At 41.3% G+C, this 20,427-nt stretch overlaps 1 protein-coding gene across 2 annotated transcripts in view; it reads left to right on the forward strand.

The window, feature by feature from the left end:
• The first annotated feature begins 5,197 nt into the window (after positions 1–5,197).
• The window catches only part of matn4 (matrilin 4), an 81,358-nt gene continuing 66,128 nt past the window's right edge, over positions 5,198–20,427 (forward strand). Inside the window, exons 1-2 of one of the 2 annotated variants that reach the window (XM_078554866.1) lie at positions 5,198–5,513; positions 5,594–5,685. The gene's annotated coding sequence lies outside the window, so the exon portion shown is untranslated. Of the gene's footprint in view, positions 5,686–20,427 lie in introns of both variants that reach the window. The other variant, XM_078554865.1, reaches the window with a different exon arrangement.

Below are 20,427 nucleotides of genomic sequence, written 5' to 3' on the forward strand. Positions count from 1 at the left end.
ACAATGAATTGTCAGAAAACCACCTACAACAAACTCTCATCTAAACTCCTACCTACTCACATAGCCACAGCTCTGGTTGACTTTTATCCCGCCCTGGATTAAGTTTCAATGAAAAACTGGATGGCCACCTGGCCATGTGGCCCATGCGTCAACTGCTAAATCGTACGGGCCAAGTAAAATTTCATGCGATTGCCTTTTTAATGGGCTTCATTGCCCATTTAACTGTCAGCAGATGCGCTTCCGAATCCCTCGGACCTGCTGACCGTAATATGGCGCAATGGCGCAACATTTTCTCATGCAATTTCATGCGGGTCGCACGCCCACTCCTAGAGCATAAAATTCTGGCCACAATTCTTGCATCTTCAGGCTCCTGATCCTTTATTTATTTGCTTGATGGGGTGATACTGCCAAGGCTGGATTTATTGCCATGTTGCCAGTGATCTCCTTTCCTCTGCATTGGGAAGAGCAAAGCAATCATTTTGGTCCGAGCACAAACCCTGCCCTCTAGCCTCTGACTTCATCCCCTACTCCGGCCACTAATTCACAACCTCGGTGACCTGTTCAACTCTGAGCTGATACATGGACCCATATCCTCTATCCGCCTGATATCTCTTCCCTTGGTATAGAGTCCATTTTATCCCCTTACATCTCTGCAAATCACCTTGCAATTCTTTTCTACATTAAAGACATTACATGATTTAAGTTGGTGCTATCCTCCAATTGCCCTGAGATATTGTTGGTGAATATCATGAACAATAGAATAATTAAGGAGAGACTGTTGCTACCAGATGGAGGGGCAGTAACCAGGGAACATAGGGACTTGGCAATAGAGCCAGAGGTGAAATGAAGGGAAGGTTTTTTTTTTTACACAGTGCATTATTATAATTAGTGGAAGTAGATTCAATGGTAACTCTCAAAAGGGAATTGGATAAATACTGAAAAGGGAGAAAACTGGAGGGCATGGGGAAAGAGCAGGGGGAGTGAGACTATTTGGGCCACTCTTTCCAAAAGCTGGCACAGGCACAATGGGCTGAATGGTCTTTTTCTGTGCTTTAAGAATGTTTGATTCCTAAAGCAGACTAACCTCAGTTGGCATTGTCATTCTCACTCAAACAGTAATATCAGTAAAATAATATTAATTCAATTTAAGTTCATGATTTATCACATAACAGCGCCTCCTTTTTTATTCAGTGCTTCACATATCACTACCAAACATCTTTTTATTGTCTACATATTTTCTCCCTGACATATCATGATGATATAAGTATGTGAGACTATAAAATGCCTTCATTTGATTTCCAAATTAGATTTATGTCAGGCGTTATTTCAAAGCGCTTTGTTTATTTAATCAATGTCAGGGCCAACTCAATACCTCAAGTGAATTAATGCATATTTAATCTATTGAACTGTCTGAATAACTAATTTAAATGGTGAAAGGCAGATACCTTCAGGCAGTTTACAAACCATCAATTCATATTTTTATGGCCAGGATTTACTTTTGCTTTTGTGCTTGCCAAACCATAATTTCACACCCATTAAAGGCAGTGAGTGGAAAATCACAGACTGGCAAGCTCAGGAGTGGAAAACTCCAGCCTTTAAGCTTCCTGATCTGCACAGAAGGATCCCATATCACAGTGACGGTCCTGACCTCATGTCATTGCAGCCAAACCTCCCAAATACAGAGCCCCGTTGACCCATCTAGAGTCATGCAGTGGGGAGATCTGTCTCCAAATCAGGGACCCATAATTGCACTGGACAATTTATAACCAAAGAGCTAAGAGGCCAACATTTGTCTTGTGTGGGAGAGCAGAATGAGCTACCTGATGTTTGGTTCCCACTCAGTGATTACATTATTGCTTCAGAGTCAGAAGTCTGTGGATTCAAGTCCTGCTCCAGAGACTTGAGCACAAGATCTAGCCTGACATGCCTAGTGCATTACTGAGGGAGTGCTTCACTGTCAGAGGTGCATCCTTCAGATGAGATGTTAAACTGAGGCCCAGTCAGTTCTTTCAGGTGGATGTGAAAGATCCCATGACACTGTTTGAAGAAAAGCAGAGGGATCGGCTGCCTGTTCAGGTCAATATTCACTCCTCAATCAACACCTAAGAAATTATCTGGTCATTTATCACATTGCTGTATGTAGAACACAAATTGACCATCACATTTCCTACAATACCACAGTGGCTACACTTCAAAAGAGCTTTCTTGGTTGTTAATTATATCAAGATCATGAAAGATACTATGTAAATGCCAGTTTCTCATTTTTCGTTTGGCTTACTACACAAATTAATTGACCTCCAATGGCTTTGCTCACAAGACGTGCGAAGATGTGCTCTTTCATAAGGAAGTCCAGCTGTTGTAATATTGGTCTCTACAGATGAACTAACATGGTTTGCAGGAGCTGGTTACTTGGCTTAATAGGATTTGGGAAAAGTGTAGGAGTAATTGTGGGTTGGGAAAGTAAGGAGTTACTGGGGTCATGAGCATTGGGAAGGCAAGTAGTGAGAATTTTGGGGGTTGTTGGTACTTGGAGTATATCAGGAAGCAGGAATAGGGATAGTGAGGTGGTGGAATTTGGAGAGTGAAGAATGGGTTGTGTAGGATGGAATATTGGTAATTTGGGTTGGCGAAAACGTCTGTGGTAAACAAGTTTTCGAAGTAAGAAGACAGCAGGAAAAAGGAAAAAAACTAGGAGGGGGGATGGAATTCAAGGAAAGAAAATATGACAACGAGGAAGGGGCTTTTAAAATGTGTGTGAAGCTGACCTGCAAAACTACTGCAGGGAATCACTGTTTAAAAAAACATCTGGGAAGCACAACTCAAAAAATGAACCAGGAAAAGTCTCAAACAGCACAAAGTGCTGATTCAACAGAACGATGTGGGCTTGGAGAGTTAAAGTTACATAGCCTTGGCTTGTAACCTTGAGTTTAGTTAACTGGGGGTGATCCAATCAAGGAATTTAAAATGACCAAAAAAATTTGAAAGGATAGATACAAAGAAACTGGTGAATCACCAAATCCCGTTTTGGGAAATGGGCTCTATCCGCATCATGATTCATTCTTGGTGCTGTAATGGTTGTTTGGTGTTTCACGAAAGATCTGGAGGCCTGTATGATTAAACATAAACCGTTTATTGTTAAACCATAACTATGTACATATATACGAGATACTGCCATCCATGGGTGCTGACCCCATGCTTGTTCCTTCCAGCCTCTATTCTACAGTCTACTATCACCTGACTTTCTACATCATACTGTGGGCGCTAATGTTCTCCAGTCCCTTGAGTAAAATAATCCTTACTCTGCCAAACATCCTTATACAACGCTTGGAATGTGGATAACTCTGGTAAAGCAGTTTTTAATGCCCATCCCGCTTCATTCTGAGGGCATTAAGGGTCAACAATATAGTGTGGACCTGGAGGCTCATGCAATCCAACCGACCATGGGGCAGCCAGTTTCTTTCCCATTGGTGAACCAATCGGGTTCTTAGAACAAATTGGCAGCCTTTGTGTTTATTTCCTTGGTGCCAACCAATTACTGAATTAAACATCAGTGCAGGCAATTGTGGGAACTTGAACTTGTAATCTCTGAGTTATCAGTCCCACCATAAGCACTAGGCTACTTCTGGTGGCTCTAGACTCATTCCCAATCAAAGCAGATCAAAAGCAGTAAAACCCACAGGTCAGTCAGCATCTGAAAGACAACATTTCATCACAACATTATAGAGGATCATCCAAAAGTCCAGGATACTTTTTTATTCCAGAAATGCACCATCTCAGGGAAAAGATTCCAGTTAAGGGTTGATTCTATCTACTTTAAACAGATGGAAAGTCTGTGGGGGTTGGCGGGGGTGGGGGAGAGAGAGAGAGGGGTGGTGGTATTGGGTTACAAATTCTGGCCCAGCGCTCCCTTCTGGATCCCCTTCTCCAAGGGCCTCTGAACAAGGAATCGGCTCTCTTGTCGCTATCTGTTGGTAACATCGTAAACAGGGGAGAAGCATCCTAACAAAATCATAAAGAGCAAGAACAATCTTCCTGTTCTTTTTACGCCGTCACTAACACATGGAAGTTTTCTCACCTAATGTGTGTTTTTGAGCTTAATTTGTTCTTCTTCCAAAAATTTTATTTGATTCCACCTCACACAAGAACTTTTACTTTGTTAACACTGAGATTGGGCAACAGAACAACAAATCTTCAAAATATTTTTGATATCAAATTTATGGAAACAGAAAAATATTCCATAAATTCATGTTTTTCCCAATCACGGGATCTAGGAACTCCTGCAGTCCCCGGATTGAAATGATTGGTGTCCAATAGCCCCGGCCAATGTGGTTTTCCTTTGTGCTAGTTATGACTCCAACCAGCGGAGAGTTTACCCCCTGATTTCCATTGACTCCAGTTTTGCTAGGGCTCCTTGATGCCACACTCAGTCAAATGCTGCCTTGTTGTCAAGGGCAGTCACCCTCACCTCAGGAATTCAGCTCTTTTGTTCATGTTTGGACCAAGGCTGTAATGAGGTCTGGGGCCAACTGACCCTAGTAGAATCCAAAGTTAGCATTTGTGAGCATGTTATTGCTGTGAAAGTGCTGCTTCATAGCATTGTCAACCTTCCATCATTTTGCTGATTGAGAGTAGACTGATGGAGCAGTAACTGGATGACCAGACTGGATTTGCCCTGCTTTTTGTGGATCAGATATACCTGGGAATTTTCCACATTGTCAGTTTAGGTGCCAGTGTTGTAGCTGCACTGGAATAGCTTGGTTAAGGGTGCGGTTAGTTCTGAAGCACAAGTCTTCAGTACTATTACCGGAATGTTGTCAGTGCCCACAGTCTTTGTTGTATCCAGTATCCACCTCCCTGACAACCCAATAAACTTCAAATTTATATATAGGCACGGAGGGGAGTTTACAAGGTTAATTCTGCAATTAAATGTAGATTTTTAAATTTAATTGTACAACAAAAGATGTTTGTTTATTTGCCCAAATTTGCAGTAAATGTATGCCATTGACAGGACATCAGCTTTCAAAGGAATTCCCTTGACAAATAATGCAGGACAAAAAATATATCTATTTTGTTTTAAATCTGCTTTGCAATTCCAAACTAATTCATGCCAGCGAATTTCATCTCTGCAGCCAGCTCTCTGTACAGCTCGCTCTCTGAAAGAAATCCTAGACAGTGACTAACTTTCCTCCAGTGGGTTTTCAATGGGACATTCATCCACTCCAGAGGGAGTGGTTTACTTACCCCTGACCGGGGCAATGTATTAAAAACCTGCCCCACATTCTTCTGCTCCGAGACAAGAATCCCTCCCGCAGATTTATTGGAGTGGTTCAGGCAGGAGAGAAAGACAAGTCAGCAGTTTTATATCTTCAATTTATTCCCATAACCCCCTGAATTCTTATCTTACGTTCTAAACTCATCCATTCCATTCATTGGATTCCCAGAGGCTACAATCTTTCCAGTGGATATCTCTGAGCCACTCGCGTGTGTTTTCTTTTTTAATTCGTCGAAGAGAGGTTGAAGCAAACATTCGTGGCCAGTTTTTTTTTCCCCTCCCTATGTAGCTGTATAGTTATTAGCTTACCTCTCCCACAAGGCTGCCCGCGGAAAGTTGCTGTCGCTCTCCTCCTCCCTCCGCGGCTCGATCGGGACTCTCCGCCGCCGTTCAGCGCTCTCAGCGCGGATCAGGTGAGTGTGCGCTCCCGCTAGGGTGAAAACGCGGTCTCTGCCCGAACCATCTATGAGCTGAGCTGAGTGGAAAGGGGAGAGAGAGAGAGAGAATTGTTTTTTTTTTCCTTCATTCTGGTCTGAGAATGATGTTAGCTTCAACCGGGAGGAGCAGAGAAACTTGATTTCCCAAATAAAAAAATGCCACTTATTAAAAATGGAAGTGCCTTAAACGTCATTAAGTTTATAAGGCTTCAAGGAACAGAGAGGTTAAAGGCACATTATAAAGTTCTCGAACAACTCACCTCTGGATTGGGTTACTAACGGAAACACCAATCTTGAAAGAGTTCAGAGGTTTGTTCGGGTTTAAACATTGATGGGGGTTGCACTTGAACAGCAGTGAAAACAATTGTAACTGAAATCACAGAGTGGTGTAACTGAAATCACAGAGTGGTGCTCATAGCTCTGTCTCCTTCCCTCGGGCCTCTCTGAGACACAAGTTAGATTGTCACTTTTCTTCCCAGATTTTATTTAATTTAAGAAAGTCCTGGTATTTATAATAATGATTTGCTTGTGATGTGAATGTGTAAGTGAATAGATTTTAGTACAATTTCACACTGGTTTGCATATTATTATGTATATTGCTATCAGGGTATCTCAGTCTGTTGACATAGCTGTATATAGTTGTGTCCTGTGCTTCCGAATCAGATGATGCTGGATAAGGGAATGCACTTGTAATACTCCTGTGAATGATAGCGGAGCTAAAAGGGTTACATTATTTGGATAAATTCAATAGACTGGGTTTGTATTCCCTTTAAATATAGCATATTAAGGGGGGATCTAATTGTGGTGTTTAAGATGATGAAAGGTGTTAACAGGGTAGATAGAGAGAAACTATTTCATCTGCTGGGGGAGTCCAGAACATGGGAGCTGAACTTTCAAACTAGAGCTAGGTCATTCTGAAGTGATGGGCCGAATGGCCTCCAGTGCTTCATGAATTTCAAAGCTGTGTAGAGCTTTAAATTGGCAAGAGGTGGGCCCCACCAACTTGCATAACAATTAATTTTAAAAGCAAGCACTCATGTTTAGGGTATGTCTGTGGAAATTTGTATTGATCTTGCAATATTCTAAAAATTAAAGCGTGACATAGATACTCCCTTGCTCCCCACCCCTTCCAGCCTGATGTATTATTAAGATCCAGAATGCAAAACAGGCAGAAAACCTGTAAGGTTACAACACTCAATACATGTAGAAGAAACTCTGCCACAATTTTAAAGCTGTTCCACACTTTAGATGCAGTAACTACTTCAGGTGGAATCACAAAGCTCCCATTCATCTCAGGCCACTTTCAAACTGCACATTGCATTCAAACTTCAGATCGACAGACATGTTTTCAATGTTTTCTTTAGGAGGGAGACTGGCTGCTTTAAATTTTTGTCTAACTCAGCATCCGAGCTGTGTAACTGTTTTTTCCACACTGCAGTAGCTCCATGGCAAAGATTGTGCCACTGTAACTTATCCATGGCCACTCAATACTTTATCCACCAATTTTAAAAGACAAATATGAGTTCCCACATAAAATCATAGCAAGATACAGGTCATTCGTTCCATTATGCCTGTCCAGCCCATTGAAAGTGTTATCCCAACTGACTTGGAAATACATCGCCGTTCCCTCACTGTCTCTGGGTCAAAATCCTGGAACTCCCTCCCTAACAGCACTGTGGGTGTACCTACACTATTTGGACTACAGCAATTCAAGACAGCAGCTCACCCGCCTTAGGGATGGCCAATAAATGCTGGCCCAGCAATGCTCAAATCCCATAAATGAATTTAAAATAAACATTTCTCTCTCCCCATATCTTTGCAATGTTTTCCTTTTCAAGTATTTATCTAATTTCCTTTTGTAAGTTCCTACTGAATCTGCTTTCACCACCCCTTCAGGCAGCGCATTCCAGATCACAAAGCAACTCACTGCATTAAAACAATTCTCTTCATTTCATCTCGGGTTCTTTTACCTTTGATCTGTGTCCTCTGGTTACCAACTCTCCTGCCATTGGAAACAGTTTCTCCTTATTTACTCCATCAAAACCTTACATGGTTTTGAACACCTCTATTAAATCTCTCTCTAACTTTCCCTGCTCTACGAAGAACAGTCCCCAGTTTCTCTAATCGCTCTACGTAACCCCATTACTGGTACTGCTCTGGTAAATTCTCCACTGCACCCTCTCCATGGCCTTTTTCTATTCTTAAGTGTGATGGACACAGTATTCCAGCTGTGGTCAAACTTGTGATTTATAAAGGTTTAGCATAACTTGCTTGCTTTTGTACTTTATTCTTCTCTTACAAGGTGGACGTGGAAAGAATGTTTTCTCTTGCGGGTGAGTCCAGAACTAGGGCACACAGTTTTAAAATTAGGGGTCACCCTTATAGGACAGAGATGGGGAGAAATTTTTTCTCTGTGGATTGTGCAACTTTGGAACTTTCTGCCTCAGAAAGCAGTGGAAGTGGGGTCACTGAATATTTTTAAGGCAGAGATAGATAGATTCTTATTAGGCAAGAAAATCAAAGGTTATCGGAGGTCGATGGGAATGTAGAACTTGAAACACAAACAGATCAGCTACGATCTTATTGAATGATGGGGAGGGCTCGAGGGGCCGAATGTCCTACTTCTGCTCCTATTTTGTGTGTTCATATTAATAATATGAAGAGTTGCCCGAAAGCTGATTTCCAGGGTTTTTCTTATTTATTCATGGGATGTGGGCATCGCTGGCTAGACCAATTTCCTAATTTTCCATCCCTATTTGCCCTTGTGAAGATGGTGGTAAAGCACCTTCTTGAACCACTACAGTCCATGTGGTGTAGGTACACCTACATTACTGCAAGATATGTGAGCTTTGAAATAAGGATGCTCTTTCAGCTATCAGTGATGGTTTATAATCGTTTTTATTCTTTTATGGGATGGGGCATCAACAGTATTCCAAATTCATCCCTAATTGCCCTTGAGAAGGTGGTGGTGAGCCTTGCTAAGTGATAAGTGTCAACCAGATTGATGTGGGCCTGGCGTCATATAGGTAAGGATGGCGGATGAGTTTTTTTATTTTATTCATTCATGGGATGTGGGCGTCACTGGCTAGCCCAGTATTTATTGCCCATCCCTAATTGCCTTTGTTCAGAAGGCATTTTAAGTGTTAACCACATTATTATGGGTCTGGAGTCACATCTAGGCCAGACCAGGTAAGGACAGCAGATCTCCTTCCCCTATAGGACATTAGTGAACCCGACGGGTTTTTACAAAAATCAATAATGGTTTCATGGTCATCATCAGACTTTGATTGAATTCAAATTTGCAACAATTGATAATAGCTTCATGGTTACTATTACTGAGACTAGTTTTCAGGTTAATTAATTGAATTTAAATTGCATCAGCTACCATGGCAGGATTTGAACCCATGTCCTCAGGGCAGTAGTGTGACCCTCTGGATTAATAGTCCAGTCCATTACCACTATGCCACCATCTCCCCAGATTAGAATATCCTGTAAAGATGGAGGGAGGGGTCCTCATCATCATCTTGCATGATGTTATCTTGCCCCTGTCACAGAAATCATAGCAAGTAGTGCTCAATTCTTCCACATCACTGTGATGTATGGGATAGGAATGGGCCATGGGGCAATTCTGTTCCTGCAAACTGAAAGCCATGCACAGAGCAATGTTCATTAGACTTTTACTGCCAGTGAGAACATTTAAAGAAAAAAAGACATTTAAATGGTGCCTTTCACAAACTCAAGGTGTCCCAAAGCACTTTACATCCAATGAGTACTGTTTTTTGAAGAGTCACTGTTGTAAAGTAGGAAATGTGGCAGCCAATTTGTGCATTGCAAGCTCCCACAAACAACAATGTGATTATGATGAAATCATCTGTTTCACTGATTTTTATTGAGGTGCATATATTGGGCAGGACACCGGACCCCTGCCGTTCTTCAAAACCGTGAATAGTGTCATGGGATCACTTAACAGTCCACTAGAGAGAGCAGATGGAGCCTCGATTTAACATCGGATTTGAAAGCCAGAGCCTCTGACAGTGCAGTACTCCCTCAGTACTGACACTGGGAATATCAGCCTCGGTGGTGACTTGAGAGACAGCAGAGAGCCAGTCCCTTTCAATTGATATAACATAGAATAAATGAAGTTGTTTTGTAAAAAAAAAGTAAAAAGGCCACAGCAAAGCAAAAGCAATGAAAGATCACCTCTTATAGATTGTTTTGCATTCATAGACAGAGACTGACATCAGTGGCATTACGTTACACCATCTGTATCCATTCATTAAAAAATCTTGGGGCATCATTGTTGATGAATGTATTGTTTCTGTACTTCAGGGTATCAAGGTGGATAGCTCAGTAAGTCCAGATCACACTTAATTCTATTAATTATGCATGACCGATATTCAAAGATGGAGTCTTGCGTATCTGTGGATGTTCCTGAATATGAGATGTCAGCCAGTTGGTAGCACACTTGCCTGTGGGTCAGAAGGTTCCACTCCAGGATTGAGCACAAAAATCAAGGCTGACACACTATTGCAGTACTGAAGGATTACAGCACTGTTGGAGATGCCATCCTTTGGATGGGACATTACACCAAGGCCCGTCTGCCCTCTCAAGTGGATGTAAAAGATCCCATGACACTATTTTGAAGAAGAGAAAGGGTATCCTCCCTGGTGTCCTGGCCAATATTTATCCCTCAATAAAGACCATAACATCACAAAAACAGATTATGTGGCGATCATTACATTGCTGTTTGTGGGACCTTGCTATGCACAAATTGGCTGCTGCATTTCCTTCATTACAACACCGACCACACTTCAAAAGTATTGGCTATAAAGCACTTTGGGAGGTCTGCTGGTCATGAAAGGCATTATTAAAATGCAAGCTTTTCTTTCCTCTCTATTCCCCAGTGTTTAATATCATCTACTATTTTGGGAGTCTTGATGAATGTGTACACATTTTATTCTGCAACAAAGAATTCTTGGAAATTATAAAGAACACTATGTTTTAAAATCCAAATAACATGATAGTCAGTCATACTGTTTACAAACAATTTAACCAATACCTTAAGGTCATGTTGACCTTCCAAGACCTTAATGAGTTTCTAAGTATTGTGTTGGTAGTCTGGACCCCCCTGATGAGCCATGTCTTTTTGCATGGACTCTGTAGATCATATTACATTTCTGAAATCGGTAATTAAGGAATTTTACACCATCTTAGCCATATTTGACATCCTGCACTCCAGCTGAAGAGCTAAGGAAGCAGTATTTGATCCTTTGGCTTGAGTTGGTGAGTTTAAGTTTTGTATGAAGTATTCAAGAAATATATAAGTTTTGAGTTGAATTTCTATTGAGTTAGATGAGCATAGAGGGAGCAGACATCTTGCAGATGGTACAGGTCATCTTTTGAATGGGTTTAACTGGCAGATGTATTTTATGACTTAAGAAGATGGGAAAGATGAAAACACAGTCGGGAAGTCTTTGTCATGTTGATTATCCAAGGTTCCATTTGTTTTCGCAAGTGGATTATGCCAAGTTGCTTGTTTTTAGTTCTTTTAGATTTGCCTATGAGTCTTGTAAGGAGCCATGTCAGATCAGAGATGCTAAGAATTGTCCACTCAGGGGTTCGAAGAGCAGTATGAGATATCTGAGATCCTACTTGTCCTTCCAGGAGAGTCTTGATAGTTACAATGTAGCTGACTGACTTTGGCTCCTGGTCCAGCAATGCCTCGATTTTTAAGATTCTCATAATCATTTTCAAGTCAACCCTTGGCCTCGCCTCCTCCCTATCTCATAGCCTTGTCTAATTCTACAACCCTCTAAGATCTCTGTGTTCCTCCAATTCTATCCTCTTGCCCATCCCCAATTTTCTTCACCCCACCATTGGTGGCTGTGCCTTCAGCTGCCAAGGTCCAAAGCTTTGGAATTCCTTTCCTAAACCTCCCCACTTGTCTACCTCTCTCTGCTCCTTGAAATCTACCTCATTCATCTGTCCTAATATTTCTGTGTGGCTCGGTGTCAAATTTTGTCCCATAATGCTCATGTAAAGCTCCTTGGGATGTTTTACAATGTTACAGGTGATATATAAATGCAAGCTGTTGTTATTGCGTAAGGGAAAAGCTGGTTAAGTCTTTTGGTGGCATTGAACTGTAAGAGTAAGATTAGTGTGCATGATTTGATCTGGATTTCTTTGGTATGTAATAATTTTGAGTATTTGATGGCCCTCATCATGAAATTACTTGAAGTGTTTCTCTACGTGGGTTAAGATGAGAAGGGTTAAGAGTTTTGCTGTGAAAATTTAGTTTTTATAGGTTAAAGTGCTATTTGGGTGGTGACAGTACTGTGCTTGCTATGTTAAACCATAATCTGGCATCACATGTTAACAGCATTAACAATATAGGAACATAGGAGCAGGAATCTTCGAGTCTGCTCCTCCATTCAATAAGATCATGGCTAATCTGGTTGTGGCCTCAGCTCCACTTTGCTGTCTGCCATCCATAACCCTTGACTCCCTTGTCTATCAAAAATCTGTCTAACTCAGCCTTGAATAAATTCACTGACCTAGCCTCCACTACTTTCTGTGGAAGAGAATTCCACACACCAACGACCTTTGGGAGAAAAGAAAAGTTTTTCCTCATCTCTGTCTTAAAAGGGCGTCCAATTTTTGGTAAACTATTATATTTTTTGTTCTAACACTTTGCAACGAGTGTTCTGGGCATTTAACTGCAAAAAAGAGTATTCTACTTTAAAAAGATGATTGCTCCAATTAAACGTGTGTACGTTACTCATGGACCTGTTCAGTTCATTCCTCTTAACTGAATTATCTTTAAAGGCTGCCATTCCATTTCAGTGTCAAAAATGAATGATTGGATTTAATTAAATTCTGTTTCATTTTTTTCCAAGAAAATATCGCGAGCCAAAAGTACCCAAAGTGTGCTCCTTGCTCTTATGCTAGTTTAACCATGGAATCGACAATCAGTGCTGCAGATCGTTGAAGATGGGGCCCGATGGGTGCACTATTTAGAAAGCTATGTGATATGGTTTCCAAAATCTTAAATGTTTCCTACCCATTTCTATGGAGGCCTGTTCTATAAAAGGAAATGTCCATCTGAGATTGTCGACAAGCAAAACGATTTCTTTCTAATGCATAATGAATCCAGTATTAACAGTTCAAAGTCTGTTTGTGATATGTGCAGAAAAGGTCTGAAGCACTCATATGGTTTTCTTTTATCCACTATTTACACAAAAATGTTAACCTTCTCAGAATGAATAGTGATTATTAACAGGTTAACTGAGCCATGCTACCTGGACGCCAAGTATATTTCAGGTCTTTTTTGTATACCTCCACACAACTTTCTCCCAATCCATCAAAAAACAAATTTAAGAGACTCCCAGTGTGGCCCACAAATGTGACGGGGCCCATAAGTTAGAAATTATCATGCCCTATGAATGCATTAAAACAGCAAAAAGAAATCTTTCATCAATCTCAGGATACAGCCCTGCTGGCATTTATTGCCCAACATGAGATTCCCCAGAGAAGACAGTGGTGGAAACTGTTGCAGTTTTATGGTGAAGGCGTTCACACAGTGCCACTAAATAATGAGCTAAGCGATGATGAATGAACGGTCAATATATGGCCAAGATGGGATGATATATTACTTGGAGGGGACCTTGGAAGCGGGAATTTCCTCTGGCTTCTAACAGTCAGTGACATAATGATGGAAGATCAGTGGTCACTGATGTATCTGGGATTCTGGTGACCAAGGGAAATTCATGGCAATAATGTTTGACAGTTTTACATTCCCAATACAGTGTTTTCTTCAGTGTAATTTTACCTGGCTCCCCTGAAATTCGCTGGAGAATCAATAATGGGAAACAAGGAAATGGTGGAAGCATTGAGCAGGTATTTTGCGTCTGTCTTCACTGTAGAAGAGAAAAAAAAGTGCCAAGAATACTTGAAAATCAAGAAGTAAAAGAGAGGGAGAAACTTTAAATAATCACAATTGTGAGAACAAAAGGTACTGGGAAAAATATCAGAACTGAAGGTTGAGAAGTCCCCTGGACCTGATGGCCTTCATCCTAGGGTCTTAAAAAAAGTGGCTGCTGAGATAGTAGATGCATAGGTTGTGTTCTTCCAAAATTACCTAGTTTTGGAAAGGTCCCAGTAGATTGGAAAATATTCTAATGTAACGCCTCTATTCAAGAAAGGAGGGAGACAGAAATCAGGAAACTATAGGCCAGTTAGCCTAACATCTGTCATAGGGAAAATGCTAGAATCCATTATTAAGGAACTTTTAGGAAATCATAATACAATCAGGCAGAGTCAACATGGTTTTGTGTAAGGGAAATCATGTTTGACCAATTTATTAGAATTCTTAAAGGAAGTAACATCAATGTGGATTAAAGGGAACCTGTAGATGTGATGTACCTGGATTTCCAAGAGGCATTCTACAAGGTGCCACATCAAAGGTTACCTCATAAAATAAGTGTTTATGCTGTAAGGGGTAACATATTAACATGGTTAGAGGACTGGTTAGCTAATAGGAAGAAGAACGTAGGGATAAATGGGTCATTTTCGGGCTGGAAAGCCATTACTAATGGAGTGCCATAGGGATCAGTGCTGGGACCTCAACTGCTTACAATCCATATCAATGACTTGGATGAAAGAACTGAAGGTATGGTTGCTAAATTTAGTGATGACACAAAGATAGGTAGGAAAGTAAGCAGTCAAGAGGACATAAAGAGCATCCAGATGGATTTAGGTAGGTTAAATGAGTGGGCAAAAATTTGGCAGATGGAGTATAATGTGGGAAAATGTGAGCTTTCCACTTTGGCAGGAAGAATACAAAAGAAGTGTATTATTTGAATGGAAAAAGGCTGTGAACTCAACAGTACAGAGGGATCTGGGTGTCCTAGTATATAAATCACAAAAAAATTGGTATGCAGGTGCAGCAAGTGATTAGGAAGGCAAATGGAATGTTAACATTTCTTGCAAGAGGAATCAGGTATAAAAGTAGGGAAATTTTGCTACACTTGTACAGGGCATTGATGAGCCCACATCTGGACTACTGTGTACAGTTTTGGTCTCCTTACTTAAGAGGGAATATAATTGCATTAGAAGCAGTTCACAAAAGGTTCACCGGACTGATTCCTGGAATGAAGGGGTTATCTTATGAGGAAAGGTTGGGCCTATATCTGTTGGATTTTGGAAGATTGAGAGGTGATCTTATTGAAACATAAGATCAAGGGAAATTTGGGATGGGCAATAAATGCTGGCCTGGGGTCCTTGTCAGGGTGAATGCTGAGAGTATGTTTCCCCTTGTGGAAGAACCAGGGGCACAGTTTAAAAATTAGGGGTACCCCATTTAAGGCCAAGGTGAGGAGAATTTTTTTTTCTCTGAGGGTCATTGGTCTGTGGAATTCTCTTCCCCAGACAGCAGTGGAGGCAGGGTCATTGAATATGTTCAAGGCTGAATTCGATAGAATTTTGATCAGCAAAGGAGTCCAGGGTTATGGGGGGCAGACAGAAACTGGAGTTGAGGCCACAATCAGATCAGCCATGATCTTATCAAATGGCAGAGCAAGCTTGAGGGGCTGAATGGCCTACTCCCGCTCCTAAATCTTGTACGTTCTTGTCATTGTTTCCTTGATGAAGTTATGAGATATCATCTATGTTATTTATATACACCTTTGTCTGACCAATTGGACTCCCACTAGAACACTTTATCCTAAAAGATGGAACATTACAAAACTGAAAGGGTTTGAAATACAAAAACAAATTCTGTCAATGAAAGAATTCCAGAAGCTTGTGGTAATTTTTTTTTTGTTTCCCCACTTGGGACTGGGATTCCCTTGTGCTTCATGCCTCCTCTGAGTGGCCATGAGCCACGTCTGAAGGGGCCCGACTCCACTAAAATTGCAGGGGTGGGGGAGGGTGGCTGTCGACCCCCCCCCCCCCCCCCCCCTTCACCCAGTGGAGCAGGGAAGGCTGGGAGTGCAGCATACAGGCTGACAGCCCGCACTCTTGTCCCACGCCGGCTAAAATTGTTACCAACAGGAATGGGGACAGAAATCCCTATTTGAAGCAAATTTTTGCTCATTCTGGATAGCGGGAAAGCAGTGTGACTATCAGGGACATTGGAGCCATCGAGATTGGCTATGGTGAAATAGGATAAGGTGTCATCAGCATACATGTGGAGTATGCTCAGTAGAGACAGAACTGTACCAGCAATCTATTGTTAAATATTTTTTCCCATAGATTTCTGGCGGGGATTTTATCTGGATTTCAGTAAAATCTATATTGGCAGATAAATGAGTGAGGTGATTATGTTATTTTATCACCGTGACTTCATTGTATATATGCTTTTCCATTAAGGAAGCACATAGCACAACAGTTTTCCATTTGGTAATGTGTAATTCATAACCTCCATTATCAATACTGCAAATGCTACACCATTAACCATCCACTTATCTGTACTGAGTGTCCAGAGTAAACATAATACTCTCATTCTCTTCACATATCCCTGAATTATTTGTTGTAAAAATCAATTTTTTTGCATGTTCTGCTCTTTAATCTTTAAGTCAAGACGTGTTTAGGATTGGAAAATTAGTGTAACACAAAATAAGCACATTTCGGTGAGATTTTGGGTTGCCAGTTCCATCTCAGGAATGGGTCCAATTCAAACCACTCCTGCAGGGTTTACAAGAGAGAATTTCACTGGCTGTCCACACAATAACATGCTTCCCATCTGGTTCTAATCTACATTAGCCCGATCCACAAATATAATTTACATTAGGGCTATGTCACTGAGCCCAAAAGTTACAACATTTAATTATTAATATAAAGCTAATAATTCACTTACGCCAAGAAGAGATTAACTTATAAAAACAGAAAGAGCTTGAAACTGTCCTTTGCACAGTCCTGGTCTCCCTATTATTAAAAAGGATGTAGAAAGTACAAAACAGATTTACAAGGATGCAACCAGAACTGAAAAGTTAGGCTCATTGTGAAAGGTTGAACAGATTGGGCTTCTTTTCTCTAGAAAAAAAACAGCTAAGGGCTGACCTAATAAAGGTCTTTAAGTTTTTTTTATTCATTCAAGGGATGTGGGCTTCACTGCTAGGCCAGCATTTATTGCCCATCTCTAATTGCCCTTGAGAAGGTGGTGGTGAGCTTGAACCACTGCAGCCCGTATGGTGTAAGTACACCCACAGTGCTGTTAGGGAGGGAGTTCCAGGATTTTGACCCAGATTATGAACGGGTTTGACAGGGAATCACAGAGTCACACAGTGCAGAAGAGGCCCTTTGGCCCATCAAGTCTGCACCGACATGTGAAAGACACCTGCCCTACCTACTTAATCCCATTTACTAGCACTTGGCCCATAGCCTTGAATGTTATGACATACCAAGTGCTCATCCAGGTACTTTTTAAAGGATGTGAGGCAACCCGCCTCCACCACCCCCCCAGGCAGCGCATTCCAGACCGTCACCACCCTCTGGGTAAAAAAGTTTTTCCTCACATCCCCCCTAAACCTCCTGTGACTGAGAGAAGATGTTTCCAGTTGTAGGGGAGTCCAAAACTAAGGGCAATCAAAGATAGTCACTAATAAACGCAATAAGGAATTCAGGAGAAACGTCTTTACCTACAGAGTAGTAATGATGTGGAACTCACTACCACAGGGCACAGTTGAGGGGAATAGCATAATAAATTTAATAGGAAACTAGTGTCAGCTATGGCTCAGCTGGTAGCACTCTTTACTCTCAATCATAAGGTTCTGGGTTCAAGTCCCACTCCAGGGCTTGAGTACAAAGATCAAGGCTAACACTCCTGAAGGAGTACTGAAGGGACATTGCACTGTCAGATGTGCAGCCTTTCAGGTGAGACGCTCAACTAAGGCCTCATCTCCTTGGATGGATGTAAATGGTACGATTTTGAAGAAGAACAGGGAAATTATCCCCAGTATCCTGGCCAATATTTATCCCTCAATCATTATCAGGCTATTTGATCATTATCACATTGCTATCTGTGGGAGCTTGCTGTGTGTAAATTGGCTGCTGTGTTTTCTACATTACAACAGTGACTTCACGTCAAAAAAAAGGTACTTCGCTCATTGTAAAGTGCTTTGAGACATCCAGTAATCATGAAAGGTGCTATATAAGTGCAAGTCTTTCTTTCTAAATAAACAAGTTGGAAAAAGAAATAGCAGGTTATGCTGATAAGGTTAGCTGAAGAGGAATAGACCAGTTGGGCTGAATGGCTTGTTTCTGTGCTGTAAATTCTCAATGGAACAGAGAAAGAGCATCAATTGTCAACTAAAAATAAGCTGAACATTTTGGATTGTCTTTTGGGTGCTGATGGGCTTGCTGTGTATTTCCACCATTTTTTTTTTTGCTTTTATTTCAACATTTACATTTTTGTCTTGTTGCTACCAAAGCAGATTAATAGTTAGTTAGGAGCTATCTTAACCCATTGTTAAATAGCCTGTCAGATCTAATTGGCTTCCTTACCACAATGAAGTGGGTAAATTTTGTGATGCTTCTTAAATAATAGAACAAAGTTCATTTTTGTCCAATGTTCTGTTTTAATAATTTGGTATTTTTCAAAGACAAAGGACCTATTCCAGGTAGAATCATAGAGTAGTTACAGAATAGGAGGCCATTCAGCTCATCTAATCCATGGTGGCTCTCTGCAAGAACAATTTAGCTAGTCCCATTCGCACACCATTTTCCCATAGCCCCACAATTTCTTTCCCTTCAGGCGCTTATCTAATTCTCTTTTGAAAACCACAATTGTATTCGCCTCCACCATCCTGTTAGGAACTAGATATAGTTTAAGTAAGTTGTATTTGTATTTGTGGATGTTAGGAATAAGTTATAGCTTTAAGTTTAAGTTTTTTATTTTATTTATGGGTTAAAAGGATGAAACCTGGGTCTAGTTTCACTTTAAAGTATGCTGCCTGCAAGTCTCTGGGTTGGTTTGTATACCTGCATTCTAATGTGGTGTTATGACTCTTCAAGTATAAAAACTGGGCTGTTGCCTAGCAGCAGGAGGCCCATAGACACAGAGAAACAAAAAGCAGTTTTTTAGTTCAGTTGAAAACAGGAGCTAGGAGAAGCTGGACAGGAGGGAACTGCAGGAAGCAGATTTCCCAAAGAACAGAAGGGGGTCCCAAGAAGATCTTCTAATCAAAGGAAAAGAACAGAAAGCTGGAAAGGCCCTGTTAAGTGAAGCTAAGAGTGAGTAGCGGAGGAGGGCTCCAAGTTTAAAGACAGAAAGCTGCAAGACGCAGACTTAAAGCAAAATAGGCTTGTGAGAAGCCAGAAGATCCAAGGAGACTGCCGAAGGTCTGTAACTCTTTACTACGGGCCTGTGAAGCAGTGCTGTTCTGTTCGCACAGATGAGTATCTGAGAGAAAGTGTGCATGGAAGGCAAAGCTTGAATGCACATGGTGATCCAGGGGACAGGAACATTGGAAGGACAGATCAAAGCCTGGAGGTGGACCCTTGTGGAAGGCATCTGAGAGAAAGCATTGTTTTGGAGAAGATTCCAAAGCGGGTTCTTTGGGAGTGGAGATTGGAAACCCTCGTGTGAAAGAAGGAGTTCAGTGAGACTGGTTGGCTCACAGCGTGACAAGTGTCTGGGTGGAGTTGATGAGAGAACCATAGCACCTGTTTGGGCTAATAGCTGTCACTTGGTTTCAGAGTGTGGTGTGCCTGACCACAGGTCGCTTATTGGTTTACATGGACAGTGTACTTTTTTTAATTCGTTCATGAGATGTGGGCGTTGCTGGCCAGGCTAGCATCTATTGCCCATCCCTAATTGCCCTTCTTCAGAGGGCATTTATGAGTCAACCACATTGGTGTGGGTCTGGAGTCACATGTAGGCCAGACCAGTTAAGGACGGCAGATTTCCTTCCCTAAAGGACATTAGATTGAACTAAAAAACTTTTACTTATTGTGAACATTAGAGTATAAGATAACTTTTGTAACTTGTGGTATCCTTATGATTCTGTATATTTTTGTGGGTAAAGGTGTATTGTAATATAGTTAGGATCTATCAAGCCAGGTTCCATCCTGGGATATGACTTGTCCAGTAGTAACATCAGCTGGGATCATAACCATTCTCTCAGGCAGTGCATTTCAGATCCTAACCATGTGCTGGGTAAAAAGGTTTTTCCTCATGTGGCCTTCATGTCTGACAGCTCCCTAAGCTCCTGGGTACAGAAATATATCATTTATCTCTGCCTCCATTAGGCTGCCAGATAAAATAGATGCGTATTGTCAACTACATTTTCCAAGGATCAAATGTAGATCCTCTCATACCAGTGCACCCACCACCACCCAATCACTAACCACTCAATTAGGGCAATGGGCACACAGTGGACCACTAGGTATCTGAAGCTCTCTTCTCTCCTTGCTGTCCAGAGTATGCAACAGGCACCTCTAAGGCCAAATGTGGCCCCAAGCCTTGGGGATCCAGCCCTTGAAGACCTTACACCTCAGTGCACGCTGAGCTCACATTTATTGTTTAGAATGGTCGGCCTATTTGAATTTCATGAGTCTGAGAGTTTGAAAAGTCTTGTTCCTAGCACTGGTGTCTCATTTGTTGCATGAATCTGTCTTGTATTCCCTTGAGTATAGAAGATTGAGGGGTGATATAATCAAGGTGTTTGAAAGATTAAAAAATATTTGATGAGGTAAATACAGTGAAGCTATTTCCTCTGG

The sequence above is a fragment of the Cetorhinus maximus genome, chromosome 13 (genome assembly GCF_964194155.1).
Source record: "Cetorhinus maximus chromosome 13, sCetMax3.hap1.1, whole genome shotgun sequence".
Lineage (NCBI taxonomy): Eukaryota > Metazoa > Chordata > Chondrichthyes > Lamniformes > Cetorhinidae > Cetorhinus > Cetorhinus maximus.